Source organism: Varanus komodoensis, unplaced genomic scaffold (assembly GCF_004798865.1).
Source record: "Varanus komodoensis strain SLA01 unplaced genomic scaffold, ASM479886v1 scaffold1, whole genome shotgun sequence".
In the NCBI taxonomy this organism is placed as follows: Eukaryota; Metazoa; Chordata; class Lepidosauria; order Squamata; family Varanidae; genus Varanus; species Varanus komodoensis.
This window is the reverse complement of record NW_025335268.1, coordinates 6,085,882-6,099,828: the sequence shown is the minus strand read 5'-3', so window position 1 is coordinate 6,099,828 and position 13,947 is coordinate 6,085,882.

The following is a 13,947-nucleotide window of genomic DNA, read 5'->3' as shown; positions in this document are numbered from 1 at the left end:
ATCTCCCAAACGCTGCTTTATATTTGCGGAAGAGCAGCGTTGGCCGCCGCTTTCCGCTGGGTGGAGAAGGGGGAGGTCGGGGCTGCTCCGTGGAGGGTACTGGGGCCGCAGGGAAAGAAAACTGGGGAGGGACGAGCGCAGCAGAAGAGCGGAGAGCCGTGCTGGATCAGACCAAGGGGCTCTCGCGACCCCGCATGTTCACACAGCCGCCCTCCACAGGGCAATAGCAGGCTCCCGCCCATGTTCCCCCGCTACTGGGGTACAGAAGCATGCTGCCTCAGATATTTACGCATCCGAACTAGCAGCCGCTGGTAGCTTTCTCCTGTAGAGATTTGCCCAGTGCCCTTTTCTAGCCCTCCAAATTGGTGGCCATCGCTGCGGCTTGTGCAAGTGAATTCCATAAATTAACTGCCTGAAGTGTGAAGTCTCCCACCAAAAAGCTTTATAGGATAGTCCCATTGGGTTCTGCTACTCTGGGAGAGGGAGAAAAATGTCTCCCTATTCACTTTTCCATACTGCATAATTCCAGACACCTCTCTCATGTCCCACTCTTACCTTTTTTTCTAGATTAAATAATTGCAGTTGATCTAGCCTTTGTTCCTAAGGGTGTTGCTTTGGCCCCTAGATCATTTTAGTTGCCTTTTTAAAAATGTTTCCCAATGCTAGAATACCCTTTTTAGGTGCAGTGACCAAAACTGTACACCATATTCTAAGTGTGGTTCCACCATAGATTTGTGTAAGGATAATTTGACATTTTTTAAATTTATTTAAAACATTTCTATGCTGCCCCATTCACAAAGAGCCTCAGGATGGCTTACAATGAAAATTTTCATTTCAATGCCTTTCCTAAGTAAGCCCCTAGAGTTTGCCTGTTTCACAGCAGCTGTGTGCTTGGGTCAACCTTTTCATCTGAATTGTCCACCTCAGCCCCGAGGTCCCTTTCTTGGTCTGTCTTGGCTGCTGGGAATCCAGAAGGTTTGGTGAGATTCTGGCTGTCTTTGCACCACAACTCCAAGCAGGCTTAACTCCCGCGTGACCAGGGGTGATGGTTTATGGAAGTTACAATCCAGCCATGTCAGGAGGATCACATGTTCATCACTTCTGGGTTAGACCAGGTGGGGGTACAGCTGGGGGCCTCTCAGTACACAATACTGCAAGGCACTGGTGGGAAAGGGGGCTTCTGTCTGCATTTCTTTTGAAGGAAAAGCAACCAATACTCAGGAGAGGCTTTTAGGTTGGAAGGGTCTGTTCCTCTTTCAAGAGCATCTAGAAAACAACAGGACCAGTGACGGATCCCCCATGCAGGGAGCCCAATTCCCACCACTGGGTTGCCACTTCTGCAAGTGGGCAGGAAATTAAGTGCAAGAGAGTGAAGGTGGTGGCAGTTCTCCCTTGCTCACCCCCTGGGGGAACCATGGCAACAGGATTGGGACCACAAACCTGTCTGGACAGATGTGAGCAGCAAGAGAGGGTGTGGTGATGGTGGCTTCTTCAAGGAGCAGTCACCTTTTCCTCACTCATCCTTCCAAGTTGCCCAGCGGAAGAGGGTGAGTGAGCAGGTTCCCTTCCTCTGCGTCCCCACTAAGACTGTTCTGCCCTGCTGCATTGTCCAGAGACAGGATGAGGGAGCAGGGAGAGCAGCTCCCCCCACAGACCTCTTGCCCTCCTGATCTCAGCTCCCACCTGAGGATGATGGGATTTCAAGTCAGAAGGGCATTAGGCTGAGTTCCAGCATTGAGATGTGTAGGGTGGGACACTTGATGCGACTCAAGTCATCACTTGAGACTGTCAACAGAAATTACATGTGCACACACACAACCTGGGAAGACCGCATCTTGCGGGGCCCTGGTCCATGAAAGCTTTGCTTAAGATGCCACAACAAATTCACAATACGCTCGAGCCTGGAACAACCGTGCCTCCAACTAGTCACCTCCTAAGCCAGGTCTCACCAAGCCACTATTAACAGTCCTCCACCCTCTTCCAACTCTCCACTCTTGCTGACTCAGTCCTCTCACACCTACTCACACACCCAACTTTTGGGACTGGGGCTGCCACTGAGTAGAATGGGGTGGTTGCCTCGGGTGGCAGCCAGTTCCATGGCTCGGGACCACAGTTCTTGACAGAGACCCTCCTGAGTTAAACCCAGCTGCTCTCTGCAATGGCTGTCTGAGGAGTTCTTCCAAATGCCTCCTCTGAGAGCTGCTCCAAGGGTGGCAACAAGGGAGGCAGCCCAGAGAATTTCAGCAGTTGGGCAAGGCAGAGGTGATGAGTTGAAGTGGCTTCAGATGTTGAAGGAGACAGCTGTGGGCAGCCCTCCCTGGACCCCCCGAGCTGGCCTGCTCCTTTCGCATTGGGTGACGAAGGCTGTCCCTGTGCCAGAATTAAAGAATGATCCAGCAGCCAGGTCAGTTGACTTTTGCACATGGAAGAGGCGGGGGTGCCGTTTTGTCCCTTGTCTGAAGCAGCAGAATGCTTGTGGCCAGCCTTGCCAGCCGTGATCCCATACTCCCTCCAGCTGACCTTCACGTTCCATCCTTCGAGACATCACAGCCACCTTCAAACACAAATCCCAGTTGTGGTTCATCATTACATATACTATGTAAACCGGTGCGGTGTCGTGGCCTGAGTGCTGGACTGGGGACTCAGGAGATCTGGGTTCTAGCCCCAGTGGATGATTTTGGACCAGTCACAGACTCTCCACCTAAATTACTTCAAAGGGCTGCTGTTCTGAGGATAGAATGGAGAGGAGGAGAACTTTGAAAGCTGCCTCGGGTTTCTTGCATGAAGAAGGAAGACAGGTTGTATGTATGATGTCATCTTCATCTGAAAGAAAGAAAAAAGCATTTTTTTACTTGCATTTTGTTCCAGAAGATTGGTTTCTTCCTATGAATTAAAGCCCATTAAAGAAAAAATGTTATCCCATCCTTTATTTAAATGATTTACTGGAAGTGGGAGGGCCCATGATGGACAAACAAGGATCAAGACTGCAATCCTATATGTACTTATGTGACTAAGCTCCACTGAACCAACTGGGGCTTCCTTCTGAATAGACATGCAGAGGATTGTGGGAAGGTAAGAGGCATTGTAATTCTGAGGAGATGGTAGGTTCTGGGAATAGTGGAGGATATAGCCAGGAATTGATGTCTGGCATTAGAAAAAAGAGAGAGCATCTTTACCTGGAAATTTTGTGATGTTCTAGGGCTCTGTCCTAGCAGTTTTGTTTAAGCAGACTAATAAACATTTTCTCTCTGTTCAGGCAGTCAGACACCCATGCAGTAAACAGTAATTTATGGTTGTGAAATAAGAGGCTTCCAAAGCAGCTTTTTTAGTTCACACCTTTAAATTAACTGCTACCCTGAAGCACAACTGCTGAGAGCTAACAGCATTCCAGTTGAAATGGAGGTATGCAAATTGTTCTTCCAGCTAAACCTTCTCTCTCCCTTTCACCTCTGTTTTTCTTCCAGTTCTCAATCCAAGCCTTGGATTTCGAAGTTCACTCGGGAACAACTCTTAAAAGAAACACAAGAATTCACTGTCCATGTTTCTTAAGGCACAAAGATTGTATCTGTTCACATGTTTTTGTTGTTAGTTTTACATTATGGGTCTGTAACCAGAACATGTAAGGCAACATCACTTAACTGGTTAATAATACCAGGTCAGTTCTCTGTGCAAAAACCATACAAAATGTTTGCAAAACATTTTGGGGGTACGAAAGATTGGATTGGCTTCCAGCTAGTGGCCCACCAATAAAACCTCCTATCAGTGGAACATGGAGGGGGTGATTTCCCCTCCTTTCTGCTTCCCCTTGCAACTCCCCTAGCTGCTCTGGAGGGGCCCCCAATGTCCCATAGTGCATTTCAGAGGGAAGAGAATTGCCTTCTTTGCCATTCCACTGATAGAAGATTCCCTTGGCCAGAGAGCCACTAGCTACTCTGTTCCTTTGAAAGTTCTGCTATACTAGTAGAATGATCCTATGGCCCCCAGACATTGTCTGAGGGGCCTTAGGAGAGTTCACATTTCCAGTTCTGCAGCAGTAGACAGTGCTCTGACTTTGGAGCTGGGAATCAAAGCTCTAGGTCCTTCCACCTCCTCCTGCACTTGAATTGTGCTCATTGTTCTCCAAGGTCAGGAAAGTGACCTCAGAGAGCGGTTAAAAGGGGCATTTCAGGGGGCTGGGAGGGATAGGTTTAGGATGTCCAAGATACTATGTATCCTGCAGCCACTCCAGCCTCTTTCTCTTCCCCTCTGGGATACCATTGCAAGGGGGCGAAAACCATGTAGCAAAAGTATCTGCAGAGCAGAAAGATGAAAGCTGCTTCCACCCCTCCTCCCGCACAGCTGTGGGCTTATGCCCCTCTCCAAGGCTTGCACCCAAAGTAATTACAAGGGTTTAAAGGATTCCATAAGCCTGGGGCTCCCCCAACATTGTCAGATTGTAATATGGCTGAGGATGATGGGAACAAGCATCCAGTGTTATTTGGCAGGTCACAGGTTCCTAGATGAACACAAATGTACTACAAAATTTTTAAAAGATGAAAGTACCTGAAAAAACAGTCCCTGTATGAAATGGCCTTCCTTGGCAGGCACAAAACACTTAAGAAGTAAAATGTGAATAATTTACATTCTCAAAATGCTTTTTTTGGCCTGCTTTCAGCATTGTTTGCAGATACAGACCAAATTATTAACTAATTCTGAAAATACTAATACTAATGATAATGATGACTTCTTCACAGAACTTCAGTATGAAAGTTGCACAAAAAATAAAGCAGGCTGTTGCAGAAATTGTTATAGGAGTAGTTTTATCACTAGCACTGTACTATGTAGGAGGTGCAAAAGGCAAACAAGCCAACAAGATTCCTGTAACAACTTTGGAATGGAGGATTCCTAGCAGTATTTTCATTGCAAAAGGTAAGCTCCTTTTAAAAGACCAGAAAGACATTTGGTGGCCCAGCATGCCAGTTCTGCTCCTCACTTTTTTTTAATGGTCTGGATTTTGTGTCTGGTGACATTAGTTTTTATCCCAGGTTCTATTTTATCTGGTTCGGACTGTTGCTTGTTGTTTTGTTTACTATACCTTTAAAATACCTTTAAAATATTTATAAAGGTGCCACAGGTCATCAGGATGGAGCTGGCCACATACACACTTTTAATATCTAAAGAGGTGTTGGGAAGATGAAAATACGGGAGTAGGACAACCTGGGCAGTTTAGGAATTCTGGAAAGGTAGCTATGTTTGATCTATTTCTGCTGATGCTGTACTGCTTTTCCAGGCGGGCAGGAGGTGCTTGATTACAGGAACTGAAAGTTAGCTGGAAAGTGCACTCTGAACATTAATTCTACATTGCAGGCAGTGTGAAGCACTGAAATGGTTCCAGAGCTGGAAGGAGGCAGTCCATACTTTGGGTGCAGCCAAGTGTTGACTGTGGGTGCTAGTCCCATGCACTAGCTCAGCACCCTCCGCTGTGCAGGAAGACCCTGTCCTAGTGCCCCTGCTGAACTTAAGAGCAGCTCTCACATGGGTGGAATCCTGATGAGGGCTTGGATGCAGGGACTACGCTGTCCTTGAGCCACCCACAAACCATCCCTATCAGGTGAGCCTGGCAAAAGTTTGGGAATGTTCTAAGACAGCATCACCTGAATTACGCTCAGAAACAGCCTCCCCACCCCCACCCCTCCGGCCCGGTCACTGACTTTTCTTGACCCCCAGTGGGGTCAAGGACTGAGCTGTATTCCAACACATCCGGAGGGTTTCACGTTGAGGAGGGTATAGACAGTTTGCACAAAACAACCCCCTTCGGGCCACCAAGAGGCATCTGTTTCACAACTCTTGGCAAGCACAGCATTCAAACTATCAGCAAGATAAAAGTGGGTGTCACTGAATCTCCTTCCTCTGGTGAAACTGGGCCTGAACTGAAGTTTACATTTAGCTGCCCCGAGCCTCCCAGGCAGGCAGGAGGTGTGGATTTCAGAAAACAAGCGGCTACAGCGGGCAATATAAATATCCCCTACCTGTGCGTGGAAGTCCTGACTGAGATTGGGAGGGCCTTGCACTTCCTTACAGATAAAACCAAAGCAGGTCAGCAACATGCTGTGTATTTAACATGCAGTGTAGTTTGACACTCAGCTAGCTAACTTTGAGGATCTTTATAGAAGAGGCTTGCTGAGCAACACAAGACGGCTCACCAATTATGGCAACACTGCACTACTGAGAAATATGCAGCATGACCCTGTTATCAGGGATGGACAGCTTCCAGGACCCAATACCTACTGCCACACACACACACACACACACACACACACACACCCCAGCAGAATCCATTGGAGCCTCCACTCCTGTCCCCACCGCACTGCTGAACTGTTTGCTAGAATTCAGTGGCGTGGCAGTGAAAAAGGCTCGTTTTCTTCTGGAACATCTTTTTTTCCTGCTGTGCCAGCAAAGTTTGGTGCCACGTTTGTTAGCAAAAGAACAGTGGGAATTGCAGAGGAGGCTGGGGTCCACATGGTACCCACCGGGCATGTGCTGTCCATCTGTGTACTTTAGTTAGAGCACCCACTGAGCTCCGTGACACTTACTTCCAGGCATGTGCTCCCAGGACTGCAGTCATACGACAAACCTGCCAGTGCTCTACCCCCTCAGTTATAAAAGTAAACTGCAGATATATAAAGTCTATATTTATTTGGAGGAGGGGAATTCCACATAGCCTTGGCATCCAGGATATCAGAAAAGTAATTCTTCTTGCAGAGTCAAAGATAATTTCTTTAACAACTCCCCCACCAGTGTGAGAAAATATTTGCAGCCCCTTTTTCTTCAATAGATGTGAAACACGAGCAGAAGCTCATGTTAGTTCTGAACAGTCCAGGAGAAGCAGCAGTCTGGTTTCACAAATGTTATGGCTAAAGTTAAGAGGACTCACTTTGCTTTGAATATGTGCTTAGCACAGGAATGTAAATATTCTGATATAGGAGATTCTTTTCAGCACATGGGAACATTAACCAAAAGATTATTAAGGCTGTGGCTCCGTGATCAAGCACATGGTCCACTTTTGCTCCCAGACATCCCCCATTAAAAACAAAAGAAGAGCTGTGCTGGATCAGACAAGGACTGTTTAGACCATCATCCCCTTTGTTGTTGCTAGTCGCGAAGTCGTGTCCGACCCATCGCAACCCCATGGACAACATTCCTCCAGGCCTTCCTGTCCTCCACCATCCCCCAGAGTCCACTTAAGCTCACACCAACTGCTTCAGTGACTCCATCCAGCCACCTCATCCTCTGCCATCCCCTTCTTCTTTTGCCGTCAGTTGTTCCCAGCATTAGGCTCTTCTCCAGTGAGTCCTTAGGTGGCCAAAGTATTTGAGTTTCATCTTCAGGATCTGGCCTTCTAAAGAGCAGTCAGGGTTGATCTCCTCTAAGACTGGCTGGTTTGATCTGCTGCAGTGATCCATGAAGGGGATCATCCCCTTAAAGGAACACAGACAGTCACACTAGGAGTATCTCTGCAGGAGACCCTGAAACAGAGATGGGCAATTGACACTGTTAATTTTGCACTCTCCCTCTCTCTCACTGACACACACACCACCCCTCTGACCACTGGCCATGCTGGCTGGGGCTGAGAGAGTTGAGGTCTGACAACCTCTGGAGGGCTATTGGACCTCAATTCCTATCAGTCCCAGACCAGAGTTGAAGTCTGACGACCACTCCTGCCCTTGAGACAGCTGCCCAACAGGGTCTTCAATGCTTAGCTAAATGAACCGATATTTTGCTTGGTAGAAGGCAACAGTATCTTATCATCTGCTCACTTAATGGTGATTTCACTTGACTGAATAAACTGTGAAATTTCTTTCTGTGCAGATTGCTGCGTAAGCATCTGTCAGAGATGCCTTTGGAAAGGGGTGTCCTGTTTACAGGCAGGCAGCTTAGCTGGACTATCCGTGGAATCTGTTCCCTCGAATTCCATCTTCCACGCTGGCCACAGTCGTGTCAGTCAGCATGTGCGCACTCAGGCATCTTTCGGTGTAAAAGCCTTTTAAAGGCAATCTGTTTTGCACACACAAGTTATAACAATCTGAACAAGAGTTTTAATACCCAACTCAAACATGCAAGAATGAGAATCCTTCCTCATGGAATTTAATAACTAAACAAGAGTTTTCCATCTTATTTATGAGCCATTAATGGCACCTTCCCTATTTCTCTGCAGAGCAGGACATGAGTTGTTGGACAACTGTTCTAATAACAGGGTCAGATGGCTCTAATTTTGGAGATCAGGATGTGCCCTGTCAGTAATTCCAGGCACCAGAGTCCCAGTCCAAGTCCTCACCCCTTGGCTGGGAACATCACCTTCTACCAGCCTGTCAGTGTAGTTTAGTATAGTTCCTCCTGGGTTTTAGATGGGGGTCATTCCAAATCCTTCCTGGAAATGACAGGGGTTGAACCTGGCAACTCCTCCTTGCAAATCATGTGTTTTACTGCTGAGCTATAGCCTTGGCCCTAATGAGAAGTTCCCAGCCAGTCCATACATCTGGAAGAGCACAGATTCTGCTGTTTTCACAGCTGGCTTCTCCTATTCAATGCAACAAGAAATAGATTTAGGTTTCTCCCAATGCAGGCAGGCAACACCCATCTCAGTAACTATGAGTATCAAAACAGATGATGGCACCTCTTCCAGAATAAGAGTGCATTGAGAAAAACTCTTACACTTTCATCTTCACTCCTCTGGTGTGCAAGGAGAGTCCAGGTAAGTGGGGTAATTCGTATCAGCTCAGGCTGGTTTGGTAGCTCCAACCATTTGGAGAAGGTACATCCTGGCTTAGTTACACATGTCCTGATTTCATTCTCAGCGGTGGCGCCTAAGTTATGGAATGCGCTCCCCAGAGAGGTCCGCCTGGCACCGTCGATTTGTTTTTCGGCGCCAGGCGAAGACCTTTTTATTTAAGCAGCATTTTAAATGTTAATATCATTGAATTTTATTTGGCCAGGGCGGCTTATTTTATTCCAATGTATATATTTTAATTGTTATTGTTTTAATTTATTGTGTATTTTATTATGCTGTGAGCTGCCCCGAGGCTACGGCAAGGGGCGGCATAGAAATGTTTTAATAAATAAATAAATAAATAAATAAAATTCAGACTAGATTACAGTAGAGCTGCCTAATGGGTCTGCTTTTTAAAGGGGTTCAAAAACTTGAATGGGTCCAGAAGGCGGCCACCAGGATGCCTGCTAGGAAGAGGGATCTGGAGCAAAAGCACTGAAATCCTGCTACTTGGATTGGCTGCAAATGTGATGCTGGGCCCAATTCAAAGGTGCTGCTTTGACTTGAAAGCCCTAATTGGTGCTCTCAAGAGTATTTGAAGGACTGGCGACACTCATACAAATCTGCCCAGCCCTTCAGATCAGTTTGCTTGTAGGCTCCCCATCAAGATGCATCAGACTGGAAGGCACTGAAGACAGAGCCTTTTCAGTGGTGGCCCCTTCCCATATGGACCTTTCATTATTTGCTTTTAAACAGGCTTTGAAATCTTTTATTTTGCTATCTGCTTTTAAGTAGTAACTGTGCTAATTTTTTTTTTACTGTTGCATATTACTGTTGATTTTAGTTTAACTGGATTTTTAAAATATTAAATGCTGCTTTGAATCTTATTTTAACTGCTCCTGCTTAGCTTTCGTAGTTATATTTAAGATGGCTTTACGAAATTGTTGTTGAATTACTGTTTTAAGTGACATTTGTATTTGTCAAGTTTTGGTAAGCTGCTTTGTGAAGGTTCACCTTAACAAGTGGAATATAACTATGAAAGTAAATTGATGAATAAATTGGACTGAGAAATCTAATCCTATGCATGGTGATGACGGCGACGGCCTTATATTTATGTACTGCTTTCCCCCACTTTTCTGAGGAATTCAAGATGGCTTCCATGGTCCTCCTTCTCTCCATCCCATCCTCTTAACAACCTTGTTTGGTAGGTTAGGCTGAGAGCAGTGACTGGTCTCATCAGACGTCCAGGGAAATCCATACAATGCCCTGAAGAAAGCAAAACCCATTTTCGGCCTCCTTTTCCGATCCAGCTCCAGTTCAGACACATATATGAGGCCTCTCTCATTCATACCTCTTGTCTAGTGGGGGAAAGGAATAGGAAATACCTGTGCTTCTTGGCCCACTCAAGCTCCCACTGAAACACATCTGTTTATTATTACATTTATATCTCACCTCCTTTCCTGCTTCAAGGTGTCAGGACTTGGGTAGCTCCAGGGCTCCATTTGCTGAACAAGAATCAGAAGGACCACCCTGGTAGTTACAGGACGAATTCCAGACCCTACTTGATGTGCAGCAGCTCAAAGCCCTGGGGACTATATAAGATCAAGCTCTTCCCTCCAGTAGCTGCCCCAGCGAACTGTCACGGCAGGGGTGGGGAAAGACAAGGCAGATGCGCCAGGACCCAGGCAGTAGGGCCTGAGGCAAGGCAGAGGCTAAGCACAGGCCAAAGACCAATAGTAAAGGCAGAGTCATAGTCAAGGAACAGGTTGAGGTCAGGAACTAGGCATATTTAGTGAAGCATGGCAAGGCCGTGGTCACAAACAAGCCAACAGCCAATAACTGGTAAGACAACAGGGCCAGGAGCAGGCCTTGAGGCAGGATAACCAGGGGGGTGGGATTCAGGAGTAGGGCAGGGTGCAGGCGCCACCACTCAGGAGACCTGTGTTGCTGAGGTGGCTTCTGGCGGGAGGAGCTTGCCCGTGCATAGCCCTGCCCCTGGGGCTCCCAGCTGGTGCCCACCAAGGGTCTGCAAACTCCAGCAGTCTGGGGCCAATCCTACAACTGCCAGGCTGGTTCTTCTGATGCTTAAGCACCAGATCCTGACCCAAGGAACTCATGCTGACTAAAATAATCCTTCTCCTCCTATCTATCTTCCCAACAACCCTATGAGGTAGGTTAGGTTGAGATCACTGACTGGCCCAGAGTCACCCAGTAAGCAGAGATGCTAGAACTCAGGTCTAGAATCCCAGATCAACAGCTCCAGCACCAAGCAGAATGCCACCGATAGGTTCATGGCCTGAAGTCATTTTCTGTGTTTATTTGGTGGTTCTCCAAATACCGCTGTATGTCTACAATGGCAATGCATGAGTGACTTGTCAACAGGGATCTTCCAGCCTATAAACCTTTTTACTTGTGATTTTAAAAATTAACATTTTAATAGTCAACAGTCACTTTTTATCTAACTCATTTAATCTGTATTTTTGGTCATTTGTTATTTATTATATTGATTTGGGTGTTTTATTTTTAATGATTGTAAGCCATCCTGAGATGCCATGCATAAGGGACGGCATATAAAAGTTTAATTTTTAAAAGTTTATTTATGTGAGAAATACCATATGGTATTCCATGCTATGACTCACTGAGTACTGTAAAACTGAGTTCTAAACCAAAAGCGCCATTTCCGCTTTTTTCCTGAAAAACACAGACTGGTTTTGCATACTGTAACCTTGGGTGTATTCAAGGGTGGGCCCTTGCTGGCTGAAGGGCCCTCTCAAACTGTGCCTGACATTGAGTTCTTGTCACAGTCCAGATAAAATGCGGTTCTTCTCAGAGGCACCGCGTGGTCGCCAGGCGTGTATTCCGATGCCGCTGCAAGAGAAGTGAGAAGAACTCAGAGGGAGGATCAGAATATTTCTGACCAAAGACTTGACTCTGTTAAAGAATTAGCTTTTGCTCTCTTGCTTGGCGTAAGAAATGTAATCCCCACAGGAACTGCATAACATGTCATTTTCCAGACACACATTTGCCAGTGTATCTTTCACTCAGCGAATTTGTAAGCAGAGGGACTCCCAGCCCCGGTAACCTTGGAGCCTCACAACATTCGCCACAGCAGCAACATCTGTCTTCCCAGATTGCTGCGATGCCCTTGCACTGGATCTGTCCTTTTAAAATTTCATTTCCCTGGCAGGGCTCCTACGGGATTATTAGCTGCCTTGACAGGAGGGCGACTCACCTTTTAGAGGGTCTGATTGGCATGCAGCTTTGCAAGCACAGAAGCTGGTCCATGGGAAAGGCAGAGCAAGTTCCTGGCACCTTTATTTCACCTCGAACCGCAGATGCACCTCCTGTGATAATACTCAACCATTTTGACAGCATTCCTCACATTGCGCAGAACTAGAAGACCTGCAGCTCCTTATCTTTCGAGGGATTATTCTGAACTGGACACTCAGAAGAGAAGTAAGTGTTTCACCAGTCTTCTATATCTCTATTCAGATGCAGGCTCATTGACGTCAACCTTACTTCCAGGATGAGCTGCTTGACGTAGGGAGTTCTGTTGTGTTCAAGCCCTTAGAAGTAAACAGTGTTTTTCTTCTGATTAGTGACCCCAGACTACCGCAGGAGCCTTTCCCCAGCTCTAGAATTGCTTTGTGCATTGTTCCAGTCCCGTGATTTGCAATGGAGGATGTCTCTGAACTGATGCGACTGTGCTCCAGTTTTTACAAAACACTTTTGATCCTGTGCACAAGATCACAAGCCTGCTTGCTTGCTACTTAGTCCCACAGAGTCATTTGCCCTTTGTGTAACTATCCTGTCCATTTCATCCTTTCCACACACTATTTTGTTTAGCTCAGCACAACCATATTCCACAGTTGTTAAAGAACTTGTTACTACTCCCCCACAACACCCCCCTTCACTTTACAATGAGGTGGACAATGAAACTGCCAAGGGTATATGCTAGAAGGAAAAATACTTCTGCGGTGCTCCACAGTGGAGTATAGCCCAAGGCTTGTGACATTTGCACAAGACTGACCTTGGTTGCACAAATGTTGATGTTTCTCCCCACTCCACAAAAATCCAGTTTGCACAGATTGGCACCATTAGAAAACCTGGAAAATCTGCATATTGCCTTGCTACCCACTGAATTAATGCCAGCAAGGTGGAAATAATCTGCCCGGAGTGAACTAGGAAAAATTCACTGAGAATTTGCCCTCAAAATGGAATTCTCATATAGCCTTTGTTGTTATGTGTCATCAGGTTGTTGCCAACTAATGGCAACCTTATAAAGGTGATCCCTCCAGAATGACCTTTCCTTAACAGCTCTGCACGGCTCTTGTAAACTCAAAGCTGTGGCTTCCTTTATGGAGTCAATCCATCTCAGATTTGGCCTTCTTCTTTGCCTTCAACTTTTCCTAGCATGATTGTCTTCTCCAGTGAGTCTTGCCTTCTCTTGATGTGTCCAAAGTATGACAGCCTCAGTTTTCTCACTTTTGCTTCCAGGGAAAGTTCTGGGTTGATTTGATGTAGGACTTGTGCATCTTCCTGTTGGTCCAGAGTATTTGCAAAGCCAGGACCACATTGCAAACACCCTGATTCTCTTCCCGTCAGCTTTCTTCACTGTCCAGCTTTTATACCCATACACAGTGATCAGCAATATAAAATAATATGGGTGATCTTGGCCTTGGTCTCCAGCGAAATCTCCTTACACTTGATGATCTTGTCCAGTTCCCTCATTGCTTCCTTTCCAACCCTTAGTCTTCCACAATGGTATAGTCTCCCTTCATTGATGATTGAGCCAAAGTATGAAATGTCTTTCCCAATTTCAGTCCCTTCATTCTCAACATGAAGTTCTATAGGCCAGATTTTCATTTTCTTCATGTTCAGCTGCAGTCCTTTTGCTCTGTCTTCTTGCAAATTCACCAGCTGTTCCAGTAAATTGCTACTTTCTGCCCTAATAAGGTATCTTCTGCATATCTTATATTAATGACTATCTTCTACCAATTTTCACTCCTGCTTTCTCTGCTTCTAATCCAGCTTTTCTTATACTATCAGTGTACAGATGGAGCAGATAGGAAGATAAAATGCACCCTTACCTGGTGCCTTTGCCTATAGGAAACAATTCTGTTTCTCCATCTCCTGTCCTTACAGTAGCTTCTTGTCCACAGTCCAGGTTATGTTCACATCAGACAATCAAGTCCTGAGAC